Source organism: Castor canadensis, chromosome 14 (assembly GCF_047511655.1).
Source record: "Castor canadensis chromosome 14, mCasCan1.hap1v2, whole genome shotgun sequence".
Lineage (NCBI taxonomy): Eukaryota > Metazoa > Chordata > Mammalia > Rodentia > Castoridae > Castor > Castor canadensis.
Genome location: NC_133399.1, coordinates 90,412,374 through 90,436,087, shown reverse-complemented (window position 1 = coordinate 90,436,087; position 23,714 = coordinate 90,412,374).

Genomic DNA, 23,714 nt, shown 5'->3' with positions numbered 1-23,714 from the left:
AAAGTTTATTTTTTAAAAAGTTGTTCCTACAATAGCTAGTATACTGCTTAGATTCTTTTTAGAGTTGGACTGGCTTTGGAGGCTTTGTATTGTTACTACTTACTCCATTCTTTGGTTACTTTTACTGGGGTGTTTAAGACCATGTAGGTGGACAAAATTAACTTTTTTTTCTATTGTTAAGGTTAGTAGAGGCTCTCTAGGGATTACTTTAGAGACTCATGAGGAACCTCTTATCTCCTTTTGTTTTTTTTCTGTACCAATTGTGCTATCTGCTGCTATAGCTCTGGTTCTTGCTGACCATGTTTCTTCCCTTGGAGGCACTGGGGACATTCCTTCTCCAATGATTCTACTTTTTACAGAACGAGTACTGGTTAGAATCCAGTCTGAGTACTGGTTAGAATCCAGTCTTTGGAGTCTGTCTTTAAGGCTTTTCTCAAGAGGATGAGTCCCCTGAGTCCTCTCTGACCCTGGAGGGAAGACTCAAAATATTGGCAATTTTCTCAGCCCCCTAATTCTCTGTCTCTGGCTTCCAGGTCTCCGTTGTTGAATGCCCAGAAGGTCAGTTTCACCAGTGAAGTGGGATTAGTGGATTTTAACTTTTGCATAGCATTTAGATAAAACTACAGCATAGTTAGCTCTCAGATGCATACATCTCTAGTTACAGATATGTAGGGTGTCAAATAGAGTATAATAATACAAAATAGTAATTACTAAACCAGTGTTATAAAGTGATCATTTAAAAGATATTAAAACCATCTTTTAAGACTTAGTTTCTGTGACTGTACATTTAGCTAAATGGTAGAGCCCTGCATAGCAAGTGCAGACCCTGAATTTCTCTTCCCACCTCCCCAACATAGGCCAAAAGACTAAGGTATAAAAACAATAGTAGAGAAAGGGAAAATTATCTTGATAAAATACAAAAATTGTTCTTTATACTATTTTTGGGAAATGTTATCAAGAGTAGATAAGTATTTTTAGAAAACCTTATAGCTTTAATCATAGAGAATTAGATTCTGCTTTTATATTAGTAAATTCAACAAAAATCCTTGATTTTTAAATGAATTATTTCTTTCTTCAATGAAGTAAAATAACCCCTGATAACCTTAAATTTTAATGAAGAACCAGGAAGTTTCACCTAAAACAGAAAGTGATGGACATCACTATCAAACATCCAAATGATGTAAACACAGGCAAAACATAAATTAATAATGATGGAGACATTTTTATTTTTATCTTATGAGCACATTTTAAATTAGCTTATTTTTTAAAGACTTATTTAAGTTGTAAGAGCTAAAAGGAATTTGTACTAATTTTGCATGAGTGATCATTTATTTATAAGCCAATTTGAATAGAAATATTTTGGGGGACATTTTTATGTAAACACAGTATATAACATAGATCCAAAGGTAACATAAAAAACATACATTCATATAATCCAAGAGAATAGAATCTTAATGTTAAAACAATAGTCAGAAGACAAAGTAATATAGCAAAACAAATTTACCAATTTAAAATGAATGTTGAATACAGTTTATATTTATTACAGGGTGAAGCAAATTAAGATCATCTGTTTATACAGCCAAACTCTAAAACATGTTTGTATTTGCTTCAGGTTTTAAGCAAATTTCATCGAGATTTGAATTTTAAAATTTCTCTTTTGTGTTTTTTAGTTTTTCCTTAGTCACAAGCTGGCAGGATAGTTAACTGTTAAGTGTCTGCATTTCAGCTAGGACAGGCTCCAGATAACACTGGGTTTTCTTAGAAGAGGCACCAGAAGCAGCAGAGGTGCCCAACAACTGATGAATGGGTAAAGAAAACACAATCTATATCTATATCTAAGTCTAAATCTATCTATCTATCTATCTATCTATCTATCTATCTATCTATCTATCTATCATCTGTCATCTATCTATCTTCTATGGAATATTCCTAAACCATAAAAATATTAAATTATGTAATTTGCAGGAAAATGCATAGAACTGGAGTTCAAGCTGAGTGAGACATGTCAAGCTTAAAAGGTCAAACATCTCATGTTCTTCCACATTTGTGGAACCTAGACCTAAAATGATGATGATGATTACAAGGATGACAATGGGACATGAATGTATATAAGGGACTGTCTAGGGAAATCAGAATTAGTAAGTGTGTAAATGCACCCTTATTTGCACCTTCTGAAAGAGCTGATACAGTTTCCTCCAACCCAGGAATGTGGTATATTTAGATTCTTCTGAAAAGGTTTTCTTCCTTCCTTCCTTCCTACTTTCCTTCCTTTCTTCCTTTCAACCATTGAGGACTAATATTTCCTTTTAAAATGGTGGATAACACAGGCAAGGAATGGTCAGCAGTATAGAAGGGATGTTGCCCATTGTGGTAAGTCTACTCATTATTTATTTATTTATACTTGAATTTACCCCCTCAACTGCTCTCCTTCATCCCCTCTTCCCCTATACCTAAAGAATTTCAACAGGTATCACTTTTGCATTTGCATACATGAGTATACGTTATTTGAAATGTGTTTATTCTCCTATCCCTTTCAGTGCCCAAAAGGAGAAGAGAAAAGGAATTAAAGTAGTCAGTTGCCTACAAAGAAGATAGTGTTTGATCTTACTCCCAACTCCAGGATTGGGCATTCCCTTCCCAAAAAGGGAGGTCATTTCAGTGCCCAAGCATCCTCAGTGTCAAAGATCTGGCAGCTCAATGTCTATGGTGGTCAATGCATTTGCTTGGGCAGGGCTTCAGAGTAACAGTGATGTGCCCAGGGCAGTGAAATACCCTTTTTTGTCCTTATATGGGGTTTTCAGATGTCTTATTACATCAGATGCATGATTAGAAAAAGGAATTTTGCAAGGCTAATGACATGGAGAAAACATTATAATGAAGCAAAGGACAATTAGTGGTCAGAAAAGAGACAAATTGCATGCTGCCTAATTCAGCGTTGAATTTTAGGGATTCTTATCTCTTTGAGTTTTTCATCAATAATATTATATCAACACAAGTAGCATATTTATAAATCACTGCTGATGATTAGCTATTCCAATTAATAATCAAAAATAAATAACTTGGGCACGCTTTTTATAATACTGCTCTTTTAAAATAGGAGAATTTAAAGAAAAACCTAGTCATTGCTCATTGAATTCATTTTGTTCCTGTAAACCACTCTTCTAAAACACTCCTCCTCCAGCCTTCTGCCAGGAGTCACCTCAAGCTGAGAATGCAAATTGACCCCCAAACAATAACAATTCTGGCATCAAGAAGATAGCAGAAGGATTCTAACAGGACTCTAACAGGACTCCAGAAAATAGACTTCAAACTGGATTGTACCCTGACCTAAATGGCTATGCACATACATCTTTTTGGATCCCTGATTTTGTTCTCCTCTAAATAAGCCTAAAGCTATTCGTAGTAAGAGGAAAAAATATTTCCAGACTAGTTATCTTCCCAGCTTGAGCCATACTGACAACCCATTCTTTTTTTCTTCACTCCAGTTTCTTTTTATTAGTGGAAGACTACAGGTGCATATAACAGGACCTTATACCCCAGAGTCAAGTCCTCTGGTCTAAAACTTCAGAACAGAATTGGCAAGCCAGGCAGAAGGTGCCAGACTACCCTCCAGAGATACCATTTTTGCTTTTCTGCAAGTCTTAACACTGAATATGGAGCAATATCTGAGGCCACTCAGCCCATGACAAAACCAACAGTAAAAAGGGTACCATGAAGCTGCCAAACTGGTTTTATTTAGGGGATCCTCCTTTTCTTCCCATTTCCAATGAGAATCAGCCCTTCATTCTGTGACTCCTATAAAACCTTCATTTTCTTAGGTTTCATTTCAGACAGCATCTTTCTTCTGTGTTCTAGATAAATTGAAAAGCAATTTATTCAATATTATTTCACATTTAATGAGCATATTCTGAATCTGGGAGATTGTTGTTTTAGAGATTCTCACTATTTTCTCTTTGTAAGTTATTTTTGAGAATGTACAGAATTTCTCAGGGAATGATGGACACTCTGAAATTGTAAAACGATAGTTTAGAGAGTAAAATCACTTTAAGAACAATAATTCTGTTACAGAATTCCAAAAGAAATTCTATGAAACTAAAATTAGCCAATGACTGTAAAATGCAAACATTAATTAAGGTACAATATTTTTTATATTCCTTCAAAAATGAAATACTTAAGATAAAATATAACAGTGCAGCACAGTATTTTTTTTTCTTTTTCTATTTTATTGGTTGTCTTTTCTTTTTGGGGGGGGGAGTTATTTTTTGGTGATACTGGGATTTTTGGTGTTTTTTTTCAATTATTCACATGTGCATCATACATTGTTTGGGTCATTCCTTCCCCCTGCCCCCCTCTCCCACGCTCTTCCCCCTTCCCTGCTCAGTTCCAGGCAGGTCCTGTTCTGCCTTTATCATTAGTTTTGTTGAAGCAAAAAGACAAGCATAATAAGGAAGACAAAGTATTTTTGCTAGTTGAGTTAAGGATAGCTATCCAGAAATATTCCTAGCATTGCATTAGTGTACATGTGTTATGATCCATGTTGATTCATCTTTTTTTTTGCTTTTATTCATATGTGATACAATGTTTGGGTCATTTCTCCTCCCTTCACCCCCTCCCCTACCCCCCCACTCCCTCATGTTTAAGGTTTTCTACCTATTTCTATATCACCCATATGTGCTGTCCCCTTGTCATGTGGTCCCAGTCCAACCACATTGCTGCATTTGCCCTAGATCTAAAGTCCGCATATGAGGGAGAACATACCATTTTTGGTCTTCTGAGCTTGGCTGATCTCACTCAGAATGATGTTCTCTAGTTCCATCCATTTACCTGCAAATGATAAGATTTCATTCTTCTTCATGACTGAGTAAAATTCTATTGTGTACAAGTACCACATTTTCTTGATCCATTCATCAGTAGTGGGGCATCTTGGTTGTTTCCATAACTTGGCTATTGTGAATAGCGCCGCAATAAACATGGGTGTGCAGGTGCCTCTGGAGTAATCTGTGTTGTATTTCTTTTGGTATATTCCCAGGAGTGGGATTGCTGGATCATATGGCAGATCTATGTTTAGATTTTTAAGAAGTCTCCAAGTTTTTTTTCTAGAGTGGTTGCATTCCCACCAGCAGTGTACAATGGTCTTTTATCCCCACATCCTTGCCAACATCTGTTGTTAGTGGTGTTTTTAATGATGGCTATTCAAACAGGGATTCTTAGTGTAGTCTTGATTTTCATTTCCTTTATAGCTAGAAATGGTGAATATTTTTTTCATGTGTTTTTCGGCTATTTGAATTTCTTCTTTTGAGAAAGTTCTGTTTAATTCAGTTGCCCATTTCTTTATTGGTTCATTGATTTTGGGAGAGGTTAGTTTTTTGAGTTCCCTATATATTCTGGTTATCAGTCCTTTGTCTGGTGTATAGCTGGCAATATTTTCTTCCACTCTGTGGGTGTTCTCTTCAGTTCAGAGACCATTTCTTTTGTTGTTCAGAAGCTTTTTAGTTTTGTGAAGTCCCATTTGTCCATACTTTTTAGTTGCTGAGCTACTGGGGTTCTATTGAGGAAGTCCTTGCCTATAGACAGATAACCTCTTTTCCCAACAATATTTGTTGAAGAGGCTGTCTTTTCTCTATCATATATTTTTAGCACCTTTGTCAAAAATAAGGTAGGCATAGTTGTGTGGATTCATAACTGGGTCCTTGATTCTGTTCCACTGGTCTTCATGTCTGTTTTTATGCCAGTACCATGCTGTTTATATTGCCATTATTGCCATTTCTTTGTAATATAGTTTGAAGTCAGGTATTTTGAGACCTCTAGAGTACTGGTCTTTTTGCTGAGTACTGCCTTGGCTATTCATGGTCTCTTGTGTTTCCAAATGAATTTAAGGGTAGATTTTTCAACCTCTGTGATGAATGTCATTGGGATTTTGATAGGAATTGCATTAAATATGTATATTGCTTTTGGTAATATAGCCATTTTTAATGTTTAGTCTATCAATCCATGAGCACAGGAGATCTCTCCACCTTCTGTAATCTTCCTCAATCTCTTTCTTCAGGGGTTTGTAATTCTTCTTGTAGATGTCATTCACATCCTTTATTTTTAATTATTTTTTTTAAGTTTTTTTTTTCTGTTAATACCATTTTTTAATTTTATTCATGTGTGTATACAATGTTTGAGTCATTTCTCCCCCTTCTCCCTGCCACCCTTAATCCTTTATTAAGTTTACTCCTAGGTATTTGATTTTTGAGGCTATTGTGAAGAATTGTTTCCATATATTCCTTCTCAGTTTGTTTGTTATTAGTGTACAGAAAAGCAAATGATTTTTGTAAGTTGATTTTGTATCCTGCCACCTTGCTGTAGCTGTTTGTGGTGTCTAGGAGTTTTTGGATAGAGTTTTTTGGGTCTTTAAGATACAGGATCATATTGTCTGCAAATAGGGATAATTTGACAGTTTCTTTGGCTATTTGTGTTCCTTTTATTTCTTCTTCTTGCCTAGTTGCTCTGGCTAGAAATTACAGTACTATGTTGAACAGGAGTGGAAATATTGGACACTCTTGTCTCATTCCTGATTTTAGGGGGATTGGTTTCAGTTTTTCACTGTTAAGTATGATGTTGGCTGTAGGTTTGTCATAAATAGCCATTACAATAGAGAGGTACATTCCTTCTATTCCTAGTTTTCTTAGAGCTTTTATCATGCAGTGATGTTGGATCTTGTCAAAGGCTTTTTCTGCATCTATTGAGATGATCAAGTGGTTTTTGTCTTTACTTCTATTGATGTGCTGTATTACATTTATAGATTTGCATATGTTGAACCACCCCTGCATCCCTGGGATGAAGCCAACTTGGTGATGGTGAATGATCTTTCTGATGTGTTGTTGGATTCAGTTTGCCATTATTTTATAAAGGATTTTTGCATGGATATTCATTAAGGAAATTGTCCTATAATTCTCCTTTTTGGAGGTGTCTTTGTCAAGTTTTGGGATGAGAGTAATATTGGCTTCATAGAATGAGCTAAGCAGTGTTCCTTCCCTTTCTATTTTGTGGAACAGTTTAAGAAGAGTTGGTATTAGTTCTTCTTTAAACGTTTGATAGAATTCATCAGTGAATCCATCAGGTCCTGGACTTTTCTTTGTTGGGAGACTCTTAATTGCTGCTTCAATTTCTTTTTGTGATATAGGTCTATTCAAGTGATTAATATCTTCTTGGTTCAGTTTTGGATGGTTGTAAGTTTTTAGAAATCTGTCCATTTCTTCAAGATTTTCAAGTTTATTAGAGTGTAGGCTCTCAAAATAGTCTCTGATAATTTCCTGGATTTCCGTGGTGTTTGTTGTTATCTCCCCTTTTGCATTTCTGATTTTACTGATTTGGGTTTTTTCTCTCCTCATTTTAGTCAGGTTTGCCAGGGGTCTGTCAATCTTATTTATTTTTTCAAAGAACCAGCTTTTTGTTTCATTGATTCTTTGTATGGTTTTTTTGGATTCTATTTAATTGATTTCAGCCCTTATTTTAACTATTTCTTTCCTTCTTCTTGTTTTGTGATTTGCTTGTTCTTGTTTTTCTAAGAGTTTGAGCTGTAGTATTAGGTTATTGACTTAAGATCTTTCTGTCCTTTTAATATATGCACTCGTGGCTATAAACTTTCCTCTCAGGACTGCCTTGGCTGTGTCCCATAGGTTCTGGTAGGTCGTGTTTTCATTTTCCTTAGCTTCCAGGAAACTTTTAATTTCCTCTTTTATTTCATCAATGACTCATTCATCATTGAGCAATGTGTTGTTCAGCTCCCAGTTGTTTGCATGTTTTTTACTTCTGTTTTTGTGGTTGATTTCTAGTTTTAATGCACTGTGGTCAGATAGAATGCATGGGATTATTTCTATTTTTTTATATTTGATGAGGTTTGCTTTGTGCCCTAAGATATGACCAATTTTTGAGAATGTTCCATGGGCTGTTGAGAAGAAGGTGTATTGTGCAGAAGTTGGATGAAATGTTCTGTAGACATCAGCTAGGGCCATTTGATCTATGGTGTGATTTAGCTCTAGGATTTCTTTATTGATTTTTTGTTTGGATGACCTATCTATTGGTGATAGAGGGGTATTAAAGTCTCCCACTACCACTGTGTTGGAGTCTATATATGCTTTTGGGTCCTTCAGGGTATGTTTGATGAAATTGGGTGCGTTGACATTGGGTGCATATAGGTTGATAATTGTTATTTCCTTTTGGTTATTTCCCCTTTTATTAGTATGGAATGCCCTTCTTTATCTCATTTGATCAATGTAGGTTTGAAGTCTACTTTGTCTGAGATAAGTATTGCTACTCCTGACTGTTTTCAGCAACCATTGACTTGGTAAATCTTCTTCCAGCCTTTCACTTTCAGCCTGTGCTTATTTCTGTCAATAAGGTGGGCCTCCTGTAGGCAGCAGACTGTTGGATCTTCCTTTTTAATCCAGTTTTCCAGTCGGTGTCTTTTGATGGGGATATTTAGTTCATTAACGTTCAGTATTAGTATTGATAAGTATATGGTGATCCCTGTCATGTAGTTGTCTTTGTTCATTACAAGTTTGATTTTGTGTATCTGAATCAATGTTACTTTTTACTTGCCATTTCTTCTCTTGTGGTTTGGTATTGCCTGCCCTTTCATAGTTTTGTTTGCTTTCATTATCTGTGTGCAGAATTCCTTGGATAATCTTTTGTAGTGGTGGCTTGGTGGTCATATATTGTTTTAATTTCTGCTTATCATAGAAGACTTTTATTGTTCCATCTATTTTGAATGAATGTTTTGCTGGGTAAAGTATCCTAGGATTGAGGTTATTTTCATTCAGTGCTTGGAAGATGTTACCCCATGTTCTTCTTGCTTTAAATGTTTCTGTTGAGAAGTCTGCTATGATTTTGATGTGTTTACCTTTTTATATATTTGTTTTTTCTCTCTTATGGCCCTCAATATTCTTTCTCTAGTCTCTGTACTTGTTGTTTTAATGATAATATGTCATGAGGTAGTTGTATTTTGTTCAGGTCTGTTCAGTGTTCTGGAGGCTTCCTGTACCTGAATAGGCATAGTTTTCTCTAGATTTGGGAAATTTTCTGTTATTATTTTATTAGATATATTATGCATTCCTTTTACTTGCATCTCTTCTCCTTCTTCAATGCCCATGATTCTCAGGTTTGGTCTTTTGATGGAGTCAAAAGACCAAAATGGAGTTCTTGCATTTTGTTTTCACAAATCTTGAGTAGTTTAACTAATAGTTCTTCAGTTTTTCCTTTAACTGCCATTTCATCTTCGAGTTTTGAGATTCTGTCTTCTGTTTGTTCTATTCTGCTGTAATGGCCTTGCATTTTGTTTTGTATTTCTATTTCATTCTTTTTTCTGAGGTTTTCCATATCATTGGTTACTTCTTCTTTAATATTGTCAATTATTGCCCTTAATTCATTTATCTCTCTGCTTATGGTGATCTTTGTTTCAGTTTGGTGTTTGTTTAGGGCTCCAATGATTTCATTTATTTGTTTCTGGGTTTTTTCATATTCTTTGTTTTTGTTGTCTTGGAATTTCTTGAGTGCATCCTATACATTTTGTTTGAACATGTCTAGTAGCATCTTTATGAAATTCTCATTATTCCTTGCAGAATTTCTTCTTTCAGGGTGTTCTAGTGGTTTTCTTTGTGTTCCTTGGTATAGTTTATCTTTGTTTTGTTGGAGTCTGGATCTGGGTATCTGTTTTCTTCATTTCACTCTAAATCCTATACTACTATATTTTTGGGGGGAGAATGGTTTCCATCCCTTTTTCTTCTTCCTATATTTCCACTAAGTACCATTTCTGTCCCTGGACTATGTGTAATTCGGTATTAGCTGGGTTACAATATATTAATACTAACAAAATTGTGAGAGAAGGATAAAAAAGAGAAAGAGAAGGAAAGGTAAAAGGAAGAGAGAAGAGAAGACAAAAAGAAAGAAAAAAATAGGAGAGATGTTGGGTGATCAAACAGCAAACCAGATTGCCAAACCCTTTAAGAAGGGAGAAAAAGAAAAAGAAAAAAATCACCAGTTCTGGAACAGTAGAATTGCAGGCTCAGTTCTTATTAGTCCTTTAGCGTCCAGTCCAGTCTGTGTGCATCTCTTGGGCATGTTTGAAGCTCTCTAGTGGTGGCATGAGGGGGAGCCTGGTGGAGCGGTTATCTGGGAAGCCTGTAGAGCTGGGGCTGGCTCCTCCTGAGTGGGGGGGTTCCTGGTGGTCTGGTGGATGCATCTGTCTCGTACCAGGCTGGTGCTTATCCCAGTGAGGTGGGGCTCCAGTTGTTCCACACGTAGCTGGGGCTCAGCAGGGCTTGAAGGGCAGTGGGCTCAGGGGTTTGGGTAGCCAGGTGAGCTGTGGGGCCAGCTCTGGGCTGGGGTCCTGTGCAGATGGGTGGCAGGAATCCTGGTGGTCGAGGATCTGGCAGCATGGCTGAGGGGCAGGGGTCCTGGCGTGGTGTGTGTCCAGTTCTGGACTGGAGGCCAGTGCGGTGAGGGGCTGGTATCCCAGTGGTGTGTGGATCCAGCGCAGCCTGAGAGGCTGGGATCCCACTGCGGGTGGCTCCAGTGCTAGGCTGTGGCCTGGCGCAGCCCGAGGGGCAGAGAGCCCAGCAGAACAGAGCAGCAGCTCTGCGGTCCTACGGGGCAGGGATTTGGCAGGTGGCTGTTCTTTTATTAGATCGTGGAGTGGAGAAGACTTCATTGATCTAAGGGTTTAGAGTGCCGTGTTTTTGGCTCTCCCTGGTGTTTTACCTCAGCCAGGTGTGTCTCCAGCTTCTCGTCAGAAGCTCAGGAGGTCTGTGGTTCTGTCTCCATTGCCATTTTGTATCTGGTTGCACAGTAGTTTTATACTGAAAACAAAATGCTGATGAAAAAAATCAAAGAATACCTTAGACAATGGAGATCATTCTGTATTTATGAAAAGACTTCAAATAATAAACTGACAAATCTCCCCAAATTGGTATTATAATGACCATGAATGCTGACATTTTGTATAAACATAGACAAGACTGCCTTTAAATTTAAAGTTTTTATTTGAAAAATAAGGTAAGAACCTCCCCTTTGTAAGATGTATGATACCATTATAATAATTGACAGTGTAGCTTGATACAGGGGGACATAGATCAATGCAGCTGTATCAAGAGTTCATAAATAAATCAAATTCATTTTTGACAAGCAATGTGGAGGAAGGATAGATTCATTAATAAATATTATTGGAGAAATTAGTCTTCCATAGGTTAAAAATCAACAATGACAAAACCCTCAATTTTTTCATACTTTATTTAAAAATTAAACAAAAATGGACCACAGATTTAAATGTAGAATACAAAACTGTCATACTTTTGGAAAAATATACAAGAAAATATTCCAAAATGAAGGCAAAATAAAGAGTTCTTAAACCTGATATGAAAATTTGGTTCATAAAAGGAAAAATAGATAATAGTCACAATAAAATTCAAATTTTTGTGGTGTGAAAGTCTACATTAAAGAACACAAAAACAGACTGGGAGAAATGATCTGACAAGCACATATTCCAGAAAAGACTAGTATCTTAAATATATAAATAGCTATCAAACTAAAAGTAAACCAAAATCTATCCAGATTAGAATCTCACTGAAGTGGATGTCCAGATAGCAACTATGTACATAAAACATTTAACATTGTTATCAATTAGGAAATACATTTAAAAATCATTATGGGATAAGATGATATATCATCAAAATGGTTAAAGTAAAATATTTATATCACCAAAAGCTACAAGGATGCAGACAACTTCATTGCTCTTACATTGCTTAGGGGAATGAAAAATGTGATACTCTGGAAAACTGGAATTTCTTAAAATCTAATTATGAAAATATCCATGCAACTCAAAAATTGCATTCCTCAGCATCTTCCCCAGAGAAATGGAGATGTGCCTACACAAAATTGTCAACCTTGATTTCTTTCAATAAGTGAACAATTTAAAAAGTAACTATGAAATATTCATGCCACAAAGTATTACTTAGTAATGAAAAGGAACAAATTACTGCTTTGTACAGAAACGTATATAAATCTTAAGAGAATTTAGCTGCCTGAAAAATGTCACTCCCAACATATTATATATACCTTATGAAAATTCAATTTTCATACTTTTATTGAAAAGACATGAGGAAGAATGGAGTACAGCAATTCCACTCCTGGGGATATACCCAAAGGAATGCAACACAAGTTGCATTCCAGAGGCACCTGCACACCCGTGTTTATTTCAGTGCTATTCACAATAGCCAAGTTATGGAAACAACCAAGATGCCCCACTATTGATGAATGGATCAAGAAAATGTGGTACTTGAACACAATGGAATTTTACTCAGCCATGAAGAAGAATGAAATCTTATCATTTGCAGGTAAATGGATGGAACTAGAGAACATCATTCTGAGTGAGGTCAGCCAAGCTCAGAAGACCAAAAATGGTATGTTCTCCCTCATATATGCAGTTTAGATCTAGGGCAAATGCAGCAATGTGATTGGACTGGGACCACATGACAAGGGGAGAGCACATACCGGTGATATAGAAATAGGTAGAAAACCCAAAACATGAAAGCATTTGATGTCCGCACTCCAGAGGAACTAATACAGAAACCTTAAAGCAACAGATGTTAATATGAGAAAGGGGACCAGTATCCAGTGTAAAGGTTAGTTAGAGATAAGTCAACATAGGCCATAACACATGTACACAAAGCAATGTTAGGAATCTTGTATATCTATCCTTAACTCAACTAGCAAAAACACTTTGTCTTCCTTATTATGCTTGTCTCTTTTCTTCAAAAAAATTAGAGATAAAGGCAGAACAGGACCTGCCTGGAACTGAAGGGGAAAGAGGGGAAAGGGTGGGGGAGGAGGGCAGGGGGGAGAAATGACCCAAACAATATATGCACATTTGAATAAATGAATAATAATAATAATAACAATAAAAAGAATGGATTACAGGTTAATGGCCTCCAGGGTAAAGGAGGAATTTGTGACAGGAGAGTAATAAGAAAGGCTACATTTAGACAAAGTGAGGAACATTTTTTTTTTTTTTGAGGAACAATCTAACTGTGTACCCCAGGGCAGCCTGAAACTCATCGCAGCCTAATGCATGTTGGAATTACACGCATATTACACCATGTCCATCTTTTTTTGTGTGTGTGGCATATGGGCTTACAACCAGGACGCCATGCAAGCACACTTCAGGCCTCCAGGACCAATTTTGGTGATAAGTTCTGATTTGCCAGTCCAGTACCATCATCCTGGTCTGACATTGTACCATACTTTTGAAAGTTATCAAAATTGGGCAAAACTTGATTCATCTGTCCTCTAGTTTCTTACAACTGCATGTAAATCTCCAATTCTCTCAAACTAAAAATTTAATAAAAATGTAGTAAAACTCAGGTATAAAACATAGTTTGTATACCTTTTTAGGATACAGTTTTAAGTTTCAGTTTCTAGCTCATTTGAATGATTGAAATAAGGTAAAGTGATTGCAACTCTGAGGCAAGTTATCTCCATGAAGTCACAGACAGCTGACTAACTGGTAGGTATTTATAGCAGAACTGTAATCTTTGATTGTTCCAATGTTTCTGTCATGAATTTTAATAACCTTGCCTGACTTTGCTTTTAGCACTCCTTAAATATTGAAAATTGAAGAGGAATTCTTAAATTTTCCATTAATCATTAAGAAGCAAGGCACTTCAGTTGGAACTTTTGAAGGTATTGTTGAGATACCATGACACAAAAAAATTTAAAGCAAGCTATCTCCTATCAGTTGTCCTTAATTAATAAGCTCTATTCAACACAAATTGGTGGTAGTTTAAAAATCATTTCTACTTGCTGATTCATGAGACATGGAGAATAAGGGCAGTACCTTGGGCATTACACAAAGTGCTATTTTTTCTTACTTTGTAGCCAAGGCTGACCTCAAACTCACAATCATCCTGCTTCAGCCTCGCAGTTTGGGATTATTCTCAGTTCAGTGAAAATAATATTTATTAAGGCTTAATTTGCAATTTTTGCTTTACTAGTATCTAATCTTTACATACTTTCTGTCAGACAATAGCTGCCACAACCATACATATTAAATTTGAAAAATCAGTGTGGATATAAAAAACAAAGACATACAATTTCTTAAAAACATTATTGCTATAGTGATCAGGACATTTCCTTAAACAACATAAAACATGAGAATAGATACCTTAGATATTTACATTTTACTAACAGGCTGTACTTTAAAAATATGTAATTTAACTAGTTACCAAAATCAAAATAACCTCTAATGTTACTGAATTTTAATAATTAAAAAAGTCAAATGAAGTTGCTTAAAACAGAAGCAAATGCTGAAAAACTGTTCAAATATAACAGACTCTTTTTTGTAGGTTTCAATTTTCTTAAGTGAAAAGCATATAATATGTAATGAGATGTATAAATTTTATCATTTTCTTTTTATCATTTCAATTCCTGTATTATTTCACAGAAGCTAGAAAGGCCTCACAGAAGCATTAAAAAGGCCTTGATTCTATCATTCAATAACCCCTCATCCCTCCATATAATCAATATTCCCATCCTTTGATGTATGCAATCACAACTCTATAAATATAGCAAAATGAATGGGCTCACATACTTATTCATTCTCTTAAGGTTACAGTTTTCTCATCACCAGAGGTATTTGATTTACTTGAAGGGACATATTAGCAATGCAATAAATATTTATTGTTTGAAAAGCCACAGGTTGATTAATTTTATGGCTATAAATAAGTATGCAATTAATAGTTGAATAAAGAAAAAATGTTTCTATTATAACTTCTATCTTGACTAAGCCAAGTAATCTGTATACTCTCCTAGCCCATAGGGAACAGAGAAGTACATGATTTGTATCCTGGTAGACTAGTTTGCATTTTGTTGAATTTTATTTTACAGAATTCTATATATTAATGTAATTACTTTTCATGTGTTTCTTCTTTCACTCAAAATGTTGTTTTGGAGATCCATTCATGCTGCTGTATGTGTCTATAACACATTCCTTTAAATTGTTGGTCCACAAAGGAATATCTGACAATTTTAAATCTATTTTGTCATGTAGATGAAAAATCAGATCAGTCTTATTTTAAATATTTTGAATAAAACTGCTATGAACATTGATATATTGAAGTATTCATGGGGGCATATGTTTTCATTGGTCTCCAGCAAACAATTGCATACCCAGGGTCACAAGACAGATAAGAAATTGCAGAAATAATTTCAAAAGAAATACACTGTTACATAGCACATTTGCCAACATTTAATACTGCACACCTATTTAATTTTAGTTATTTTAGTGAGTGTAATGTGCCATGGGTTATTATTTCTGTTCCCCTAGATACTAATAGTGTTATTGTCCATTAACATGTACTACATTGTGGAATGCTTGTTCAATATTTTGATGGCTTCATTTGTTTTTCATACTGTTATTGACCTTTTGAAATTCTTTACATATTATTAATAGAACTCTTGTGTCAGTTGTATGAAAATTAACATCTTAGACATGCTGAGTCTTCTGATCCATAAATTTCAAATATTGGTATCTTTATATTTCTCTAATCTTCTGTAGCACTGCTCTATGGCAATCAGTATAGATAGTCAACATGATTTATTAAATGTGTTCTTAATTGCTTTAGTCCATTTTCTGTCACTAATAACACAGTGTTATAGTATGGATAAGTTATTTTATTATGACTTACAGTTCTAGTCCTTTATCAGGCATGTGTTTGGGGAATATTTTCTCCCAATATATGGCTTGTTTTTTCATTCTTTCATAATGTCACTCACAGAGTAGAAGTTTTTAATTAAAATTGTTATTGGAGGTCTGAGCTAGAAAGAAGCCTAGCTCCATGAGTCCCAACAGCCCATGTCTGTTCATTTGCTGCAAAAATTCAACCAGCAGAAAGATGAGTGGGATGAAGCAGGAAAGAAATTCTCTTTGGTTTCTAGAGTAGGAGAGAGAATAATTCCTTTCAAAGTTCTTATACATAAAGAAAAACTTCCTATAAATCTTTCAGAAGTAGGCTGGGCGTCCAAGTGTGTACACCCGCCCCCCCCACCGCAACATACACACACACACACACACACACACACACACACACACACACACACACTACACTACATAGAGGGAGAAACTTGAACAAGTACAAAAATTAAAAATGTATTTGGAGTAAATAAAACTGAAAATTTCCCAATTTCCAAATTAAGCATCAATGTGATTCTACTGTGCACCCATAATTTTTTTTGTGTGTGTGTGATGTTGGGTTCACCTTGAGCCACTCCACCAGCCCTGTTTTTATGAAGGGTTTTTTGAGATAGGGTCTCACAAGCTATTTGCCCAGTGCTGGCTTGGACTCTTCTGATCTCTGTCTCCTGAGTAGCTAGAATTACAGGTGTGAGCTAACACTGCTGTTCTTATACTCACAAGTTTCATTGAAATTGAAAAGTCAAACAATGGCATGTGTTGGTACTGACAGGGAACTTCAAAAACTTCTGTGCTGGAGTGGCCTCACAATAGCCAAGCTATGGAAACAGCCGAGATGCCCCACTACTGATGAATGGATTAAGAAAATGTGGGAGAAATGACCCAAACATTGTGTACAAATATGAATAAAAGAAAAGAAAAGAAAAAGAAAATGTGGTATTTATACGCAATGGAATTCTACTCAACCATGAAGAAGAATGAACTCTTATCATTCGCAAGTAAATGGATGGAACTAGAGAACATCATTCTGAGCGAGGTTAGCCAGGCTCAGAAGACCAATAATCATATGTTCTCCCTCATATATGGACTTTAGCAAATACAGTGATGTGATTGCACTTTGATCACATGATAAGGCGAGAAAACACACGGGAGGTATTGGGATAGGTAAAAAACTCAAAAAACATAATAGTATTTGATGGCCTCAATGCAGAGGAACTAATGCAGAAACTTTAAAATGACAGAGGTTAATAGGAGAAGGGGATCAGGAACTAGAGAAAAGGTCAGTTCAAGAAGAGTCAACTTAGAATACAACATATTTGTACATGGAAGGAATGCTAGATCTCCCTGTATAGCTATCCTTATCTCAACTAGCAAAAATGTTTTGTCTTTCTTATTATTGCTTATGTCATCTCTTCAACAAAATTAGAGATAAGGGCAGAACAGTTTCTGCCTGGAAGCAAGGGGGTAGGGGAGAGGGAGGGGGTTGGGAGAAATGGCCCAAACATTGTATACACATATGAATAAATAACTACAAAAAAACCCAAAATTTAGGCAGTGATAATGAAGATTTGAATTTGTTTATTAACTTTATGTCATGTTTACAGTGGCAAATAGATTTTACTCTGGTAAAAAAAGCTCAGTTGAAATGAAGACAAATATCCCCAAAAAGACATTGGTGAAAATTTGTCTCAGTATAATTCATAGTCATTTCCTTTGGAAATAACACAAGTTTCTGTCACAAGGAAATAAATTTTACATATATGGTGTTTTCATGTAATGATAAACGAAATATAATACATAAAGTATATTGACTTTGAGTCTGCAGTCTGTGTGGTTATACAGGTCCTCACTTAATTTATATGTTCTCCTATCACCATCTTGACATTTGTCTGACTTTTGAAGGAAAGCTTCATCATTTTCAGCTTGCATTGGTCCCCATAAGTGATGTAGCTAATTCTGACCCTACAATTTGAATTACATAAGTGTAAAAAGAAAAATGTCTGAAGTTATATGTGGATTATAAATCAAGTCAGTGGTTTTTTTGGGGGAAATACAGTGAGTGATAACTGGGAGGTCTCTGGATATAAATATCTAAGTATTATTTATCTAGCTCTGTTTGCTATTTTTTTCACAAGTAGACTTACTTTATGATATTTTATTGAGCTTTTGTGTAAATATGTAATGGTTTAATTAAAAATGTTCTAGACAACTAAGTATAGTGGTGCTTACCTAAAATCCCTGTACTCAGGGGCAGGGAAAGGAAGATTTCTGGTTAAGGCCAGCCTTGGAAAAAGTTGGAGAAACCCTATCTCAAAAAACAAGCAGGGTGTTTTGGTGTGTGCCTATAATCCCAGCTACCCTGGAGGTGGAGTGAGAGGAATCAAGGTATAAGATTGGCTCTGGGAAAAACTGTTTTGAGACACATTTGATAAAAAGACACTATCAGAAAAATAAGTGAGAGCAAAAATGGTTAGGGGTATGACTCAAGTGTTAAGAGCACCCTTATTTCACACTCCAGTACTGCCAAAAAGAAAATAAAAGGCTTAGAACAGATTGATTTGATTAGAATCCATGGTCTTTAAATTCTTTTTGAATTGCAAGTTATGAGGTCCAGAGCTTAGGTACTAATAAGCTTGTTTTTTCATTTCCTTCCTCAGTAGAAAAAGATCATTAGAAGCCTGATTGCTTTACATCATTTCTATCTTTTACTAAAATATACGCTGTGAGCTGGTTATTTTTAATTACTCCAAGCTTGAAAGATCAGTGTATTAATTACCTGTGCTCACCCCCACCCCCCGCATGTTGGAATAACTGAGAATTATGAAGGTGAGTGGAAGTTTTGTTTGATTTCTCTGACACTGTAATGTCCCTTAAATTATGACATTCTGGTAAGACAATAGAGCTCAAAATTCAAAGGAAGAAAAATAACAACCAGGCACAGCAATCTTGTTTAATGGCCCTAAGGAAAGTGTTCTGATGTCCTGCAGTGAGGTTTGAGGTGCAGTGCTGCTCTGTATGCCTCTTTGAAAATAGTTATGTCATTCAGGGGAATCTTAAATAAGAGGCTATCACCACAGATTGTTACAGCTGATGATCTTCCTATTTAGTGCTCCATGTCACATTGTATGCTTTGAACGTTGGTCTTGTGGCATATTGGGGATTTATTTTTTGTTGAAAATGACTGCAGTTGGAGGAACACACTTTGATGAACAGATCAATAAAGCTAGATAAAGTTAAATCAATGAAGAAATACTGGTGGTTTCAAGCTGTTTGTTAATCATTATCAGATACATCAAATACCAAGTGTTAAAAAAGAGTTCCTAATACACATTTAAAAAAACATTTTTAGCTTGGTATGTACATATATTTCTACTGCCTTTTCTGTATTAGGATATGCAGTTCATGTTGAGAACAGAATTGTAGCTTATATTATGATTTAAATTTACAGAAATAAACTTAATCTACTTGAAATAATAATCAAGTGAAACTGAAGAGTGTATACTGATTCTTATTTGTTTGTTTTAATATTCTACTTTGAAGGTCTGGGGTGTGGCTCAAGTATTAGAGGATCTACTTATCAACCACAAGGCCCTGAGTTAAAAAACCAGTATTGCTAAAAAGAAAAATATATCCACTTTGAACAAACATTGGCCTTGATGCTTAGGAATAGCTGGCACAATTATTGTATTATCTCTAAATATTTTTCTTTTCAGTCAGTGCTGGAAGAATCTTGCAGTCTTTGAAATCTTCCCTTTCTGCCTCACAATCAGGTTGTGGAATACATCAAAAATATCTGCTTTATCTCTGATTGCTGTAGCCTGGACTCTATAGTTAATGTTCTGATTTCCTAGCTGGGTCACATTTTTAGAAGTTGTGCTTTAGGGAGACCTCATTTTTTTTTTTTTGTCATATACTACTCATAGTTGACCCACTTCCGTTACCTGTGTAAGAGCTGCATTCCAGTCCTCAGCCAGACAGCTAAACTGTAAGTAATGGTGGTCATACAATCTCAGAATTCTGAGTTTGGCATCCCAGCCCCATCCATGCACTCACCCCTACTCCTGTGGAAAAGAGGGAATTAACTTAATCAGGGTAGAATACAAGGTACTTATTATACTTTATTTTCCCCCCAAAATTATGGTTCTACTTCCCTAAAACAGAAGAAACAGAAGCAATATGAGGAGCATTGAAAACTGAATGCCAGAGTTTATACCATACTAGGGAATTAGCTGCAATTTAAGCAAAAGTCATGTCACTTTAGCACAAGAAGGAAGAACAACAAAAGAATGCTACAAGGGGAAGTTTGTGTGTTCTGTTATAAGTTATATTACCTATTCTGTACACTACACCATACTTATGTTATATTATATTACTAATGTTAAGCTATATTATATTATGGTATGTTATATTATATTTTATACACACACATACAATAAAGTCTATAGCCAGGAAATTGTACATTGAAGGAACCAAGAGAATCATTCAAGGAAGAACTCTCTAAATTTGGCTACCTAGAGGCTTTCAGAAGAGAAATGGAAACCTATTGTTGGCACAAAAACAAGAAAACGAAGATTTGGGAAAGGGACTCATTCCCCACTGTGTGATTCCCAGGCAGAAGAGTTCTCAAGGACATTCTTAAGAGCAAGAGCCTCAGGTTTCTGATTTTAGTTCCACTGGCAATCATGGGTGATCAGTGACATATTAGCATCCCCGTGCATGCTTAATTACACTATCAAATCTTCTGTTAAAATTTTGTGGTAGGCTAGGGAGGAATGAGAAAACTGAGGAAGCAAATCACTAGATTCAAATAGGATATGTTCCTCTCCTAACTGTTTATTTTCAACTTTCTCAAGCTGTCCCTTCTGTAGACTGAAAGTGAGGTTAATTGAAAGAGTGGCAAGTCTAATGACCAGTGCTGGACTTCAGCAGGTATGAAATCTGACACAGCCTCTCTCCTAAAATGAAACAATTATTGTCTCTCCTACCATGAGAAGGGCACTGTGATAGTCACAAAGTAGGAGGTTGCCGACAATTACAAATACTGAAAACTTCTAGTTTAGTAGAAGATTAAATAGGTCAATTTTCATTGACTTAAATTTTGCCTTTGAGCACATTCTAGCCCCTAGAGCATCTATTCTACTGTGTCAAGGTAAACCATTATAGTGTTGACATGTCCTTGGTAATTTAATTCTCCTAGACAAACATTATCTTTTGCTTATGTCTTGTACATGTGACTAATAACCTATAAAATAACAATCACTTTTTAAAAAATTTAGCCACATGTAGTTCAAATAAACATCTTTGAAATAAGCAAAAATTTTCTTAAAGTTTTCTTTTATGTGTTCTGTCTCCCTCCCTGCAGCCCACTGTGTATCTTGTTGACCACTGGTAAGATAAAAAATCTATTGCTGTACATGACTAGCTTACCCAGAAGGAAAAAAATGGAAATTGTATTTAAAACAAAGTTAACTTATTTTATACTCACTGAAGCTGAAATATATTGCTACAGTGACTTGTAGAAACCACAGCAACACCTGCAGCATGAAATATGGAAACAATTGTAGCCATCATTTAAAAAGTGACGGATTTCTTATCGATTATGGTAATGGTAGAGGAGAGGGAATTTTCTTTGTACTCAAGAAGCTTTAATAGCATAATGCTAAGCAGTCATCTAGGGAAACAACTTCTCATTGTAGAAGGTAAGGTTGTATCATTAAAATCATATAAGATACTGAAAGACCCTCTCTTCCAGTAAGATGATTGCTAATCAATTTCTGGTAAGGGAATGGATTAATATTAGTTGCTATCATTCTTTTTCTTACTTGTTCCTAGATGGTTTTAAGCACTTAGAATTCATTTTCTCTATTTTAAAAAGTCATCTGAGTATATTGGCTTGCCCTCTGGCTCACAAAGTATTTCTGTGGGCTGCTTGACAATACCCTGCCAAAAAAGTGCCAGGATTGTTCATCTTTATATTCCAGAGCAATGGAGCTTTCTTTATCTCTTAATAAGTCTCCTATTAAATCGCCATATGTAGTATTACATTTTAATGAAACACTTGGATTGAGCACATGAACCCTTCTACCTCTAAATGCTTTCTGATTGGTATGTGAAAGAGAGTATATAAATAGGGCCAAAGTGTAAAATCATAACCAAAGTTTTATGCTTTCAGCTCTCTTCATTATGTGTACTTATTTCTCCACACAACCACCTTGAAGGAAGCTCTTCACTTGCTTCTGGCTTTGTGATCTCTCTCTTCTCACCCATTTGACCACATTCTTAGAGAAGTATTTGAAGTTCAAACAGCATTATGCAGTATCCATTAGCTGGTGATACCACTGATGTATGAAACAAATAACACTTCACTTCAAGTCTTTCCTAATGTATAATGGATTAGTTAAAATATTAAAATAAATGAGGGAAGTGGTAGAGTTTAAAGTACCAATCATTAAAGGATATTTTGTATTTTAATTGACAACACCTAGAGTAATGTTACTAAATTGGCATTCTATGTTCTTGTGAGTATTAGGTACATACAAAAATAGCTAAATGTGAATGAAATCCTTGAAATGGTGGCTTTCAATTACAAGATAAAATAGAGGCTTAGTGATACACATGCTTTAGATGCCTGACCTTAAAGTTTTCATCAGATCTGCACAAAATTTGGTGCTGAGAAATATCAGAAATTTACTGGCTCACACTGGCCCCTTTTATCAACATGTTAAAATGGCGACAGTAAAATCTTATAATAAAGTCATCTGCTCAAGTCAGAATATGTCCCCTGGAATAATTACATATAGAAACTAATACCCACTTACATATAATAGGATATTTTGATGAGTTTAAGAGTGTTTATTCATTCAAACAAAAAACAAATGCTATTTCTATCTTCATGAGGGTTTATTTTCTAACAAGGATAGACATTAAGCAAAGAATACAGAATTCATGTAAGGAAGAACACTACTACAAAAAGATAAAACCTAGTGGTAAAGTAATAATATATATCAGCATTACCTACACAGATTTCATTAGATTCTATCTGCATTCACAGTAGGAATTTCCTGGGTAAAGATAGATGAAGCACATAGCATGCAACTGAGAGTCGTTTGTGGATAGAAGGAAATATAAATGAAATAAGTGATTTGAAACCTCTAAACTGATTTTCTTCCTAAGGCTTATCAGTGGCTTGTACACTAGGATAACTCTGAGCAGTACATCTATTTTACTTTTACTTATTTATTTTTATTATATTGCATGCTCACATATTTTCTTCTAACACTTCTTTAATGTGAATCTTCTGCATTATTATCTCATATCAATCTTGTTATTCTCCTTAAAAGTCATTATGGCATGACTTTTAGGTCCTACAGGGAACACCCTGTGTTCTATTGTATTCTACACATTGACTGCTTATGGTGGCCATTGAAAGACAAATTATCTACAATCAAAAAGGAAGATGTAGTTTGCTTTAGATTTTAAAGTAGAGTTATTTTAATTAATGTCTTAAACCATAAGAGAGAACAAATAAAAAAAATCACATTATTTCTATTTGCAAGAGGTGGACACTTTGGAGTAGGAAAATATTTTGTCTTTTATATTTGAGAACCAATTAGTTTTATTGCAGTCATTCTCTGTATAACTAACTAATAAATTAATGATATAAATCAAAGGCATCAAATTTATCAGACACTGAATGACTTTCTTGAGATTGACAGGTAGAGAATTTGCTCTACTCAGGTAAATTCACCCATATTTCTTCAAATTAGATGAGAGTCACCTGTTTTAGATAATAACAACAGTACTACTGCATTCCACACTAATACACATTATACACATACACATAGCATCAGTTATGCACAACAAAACTTTTTTATTTTGCTCATATTTCTTAGTGTTAAGGAAGGTCAGAAGTTATCAGATAAGTATACTTAGAGACACTTGTCTGAAGCACCTTTGCTTCATGTTTCTTTCCTTCAATGCCTAGTTC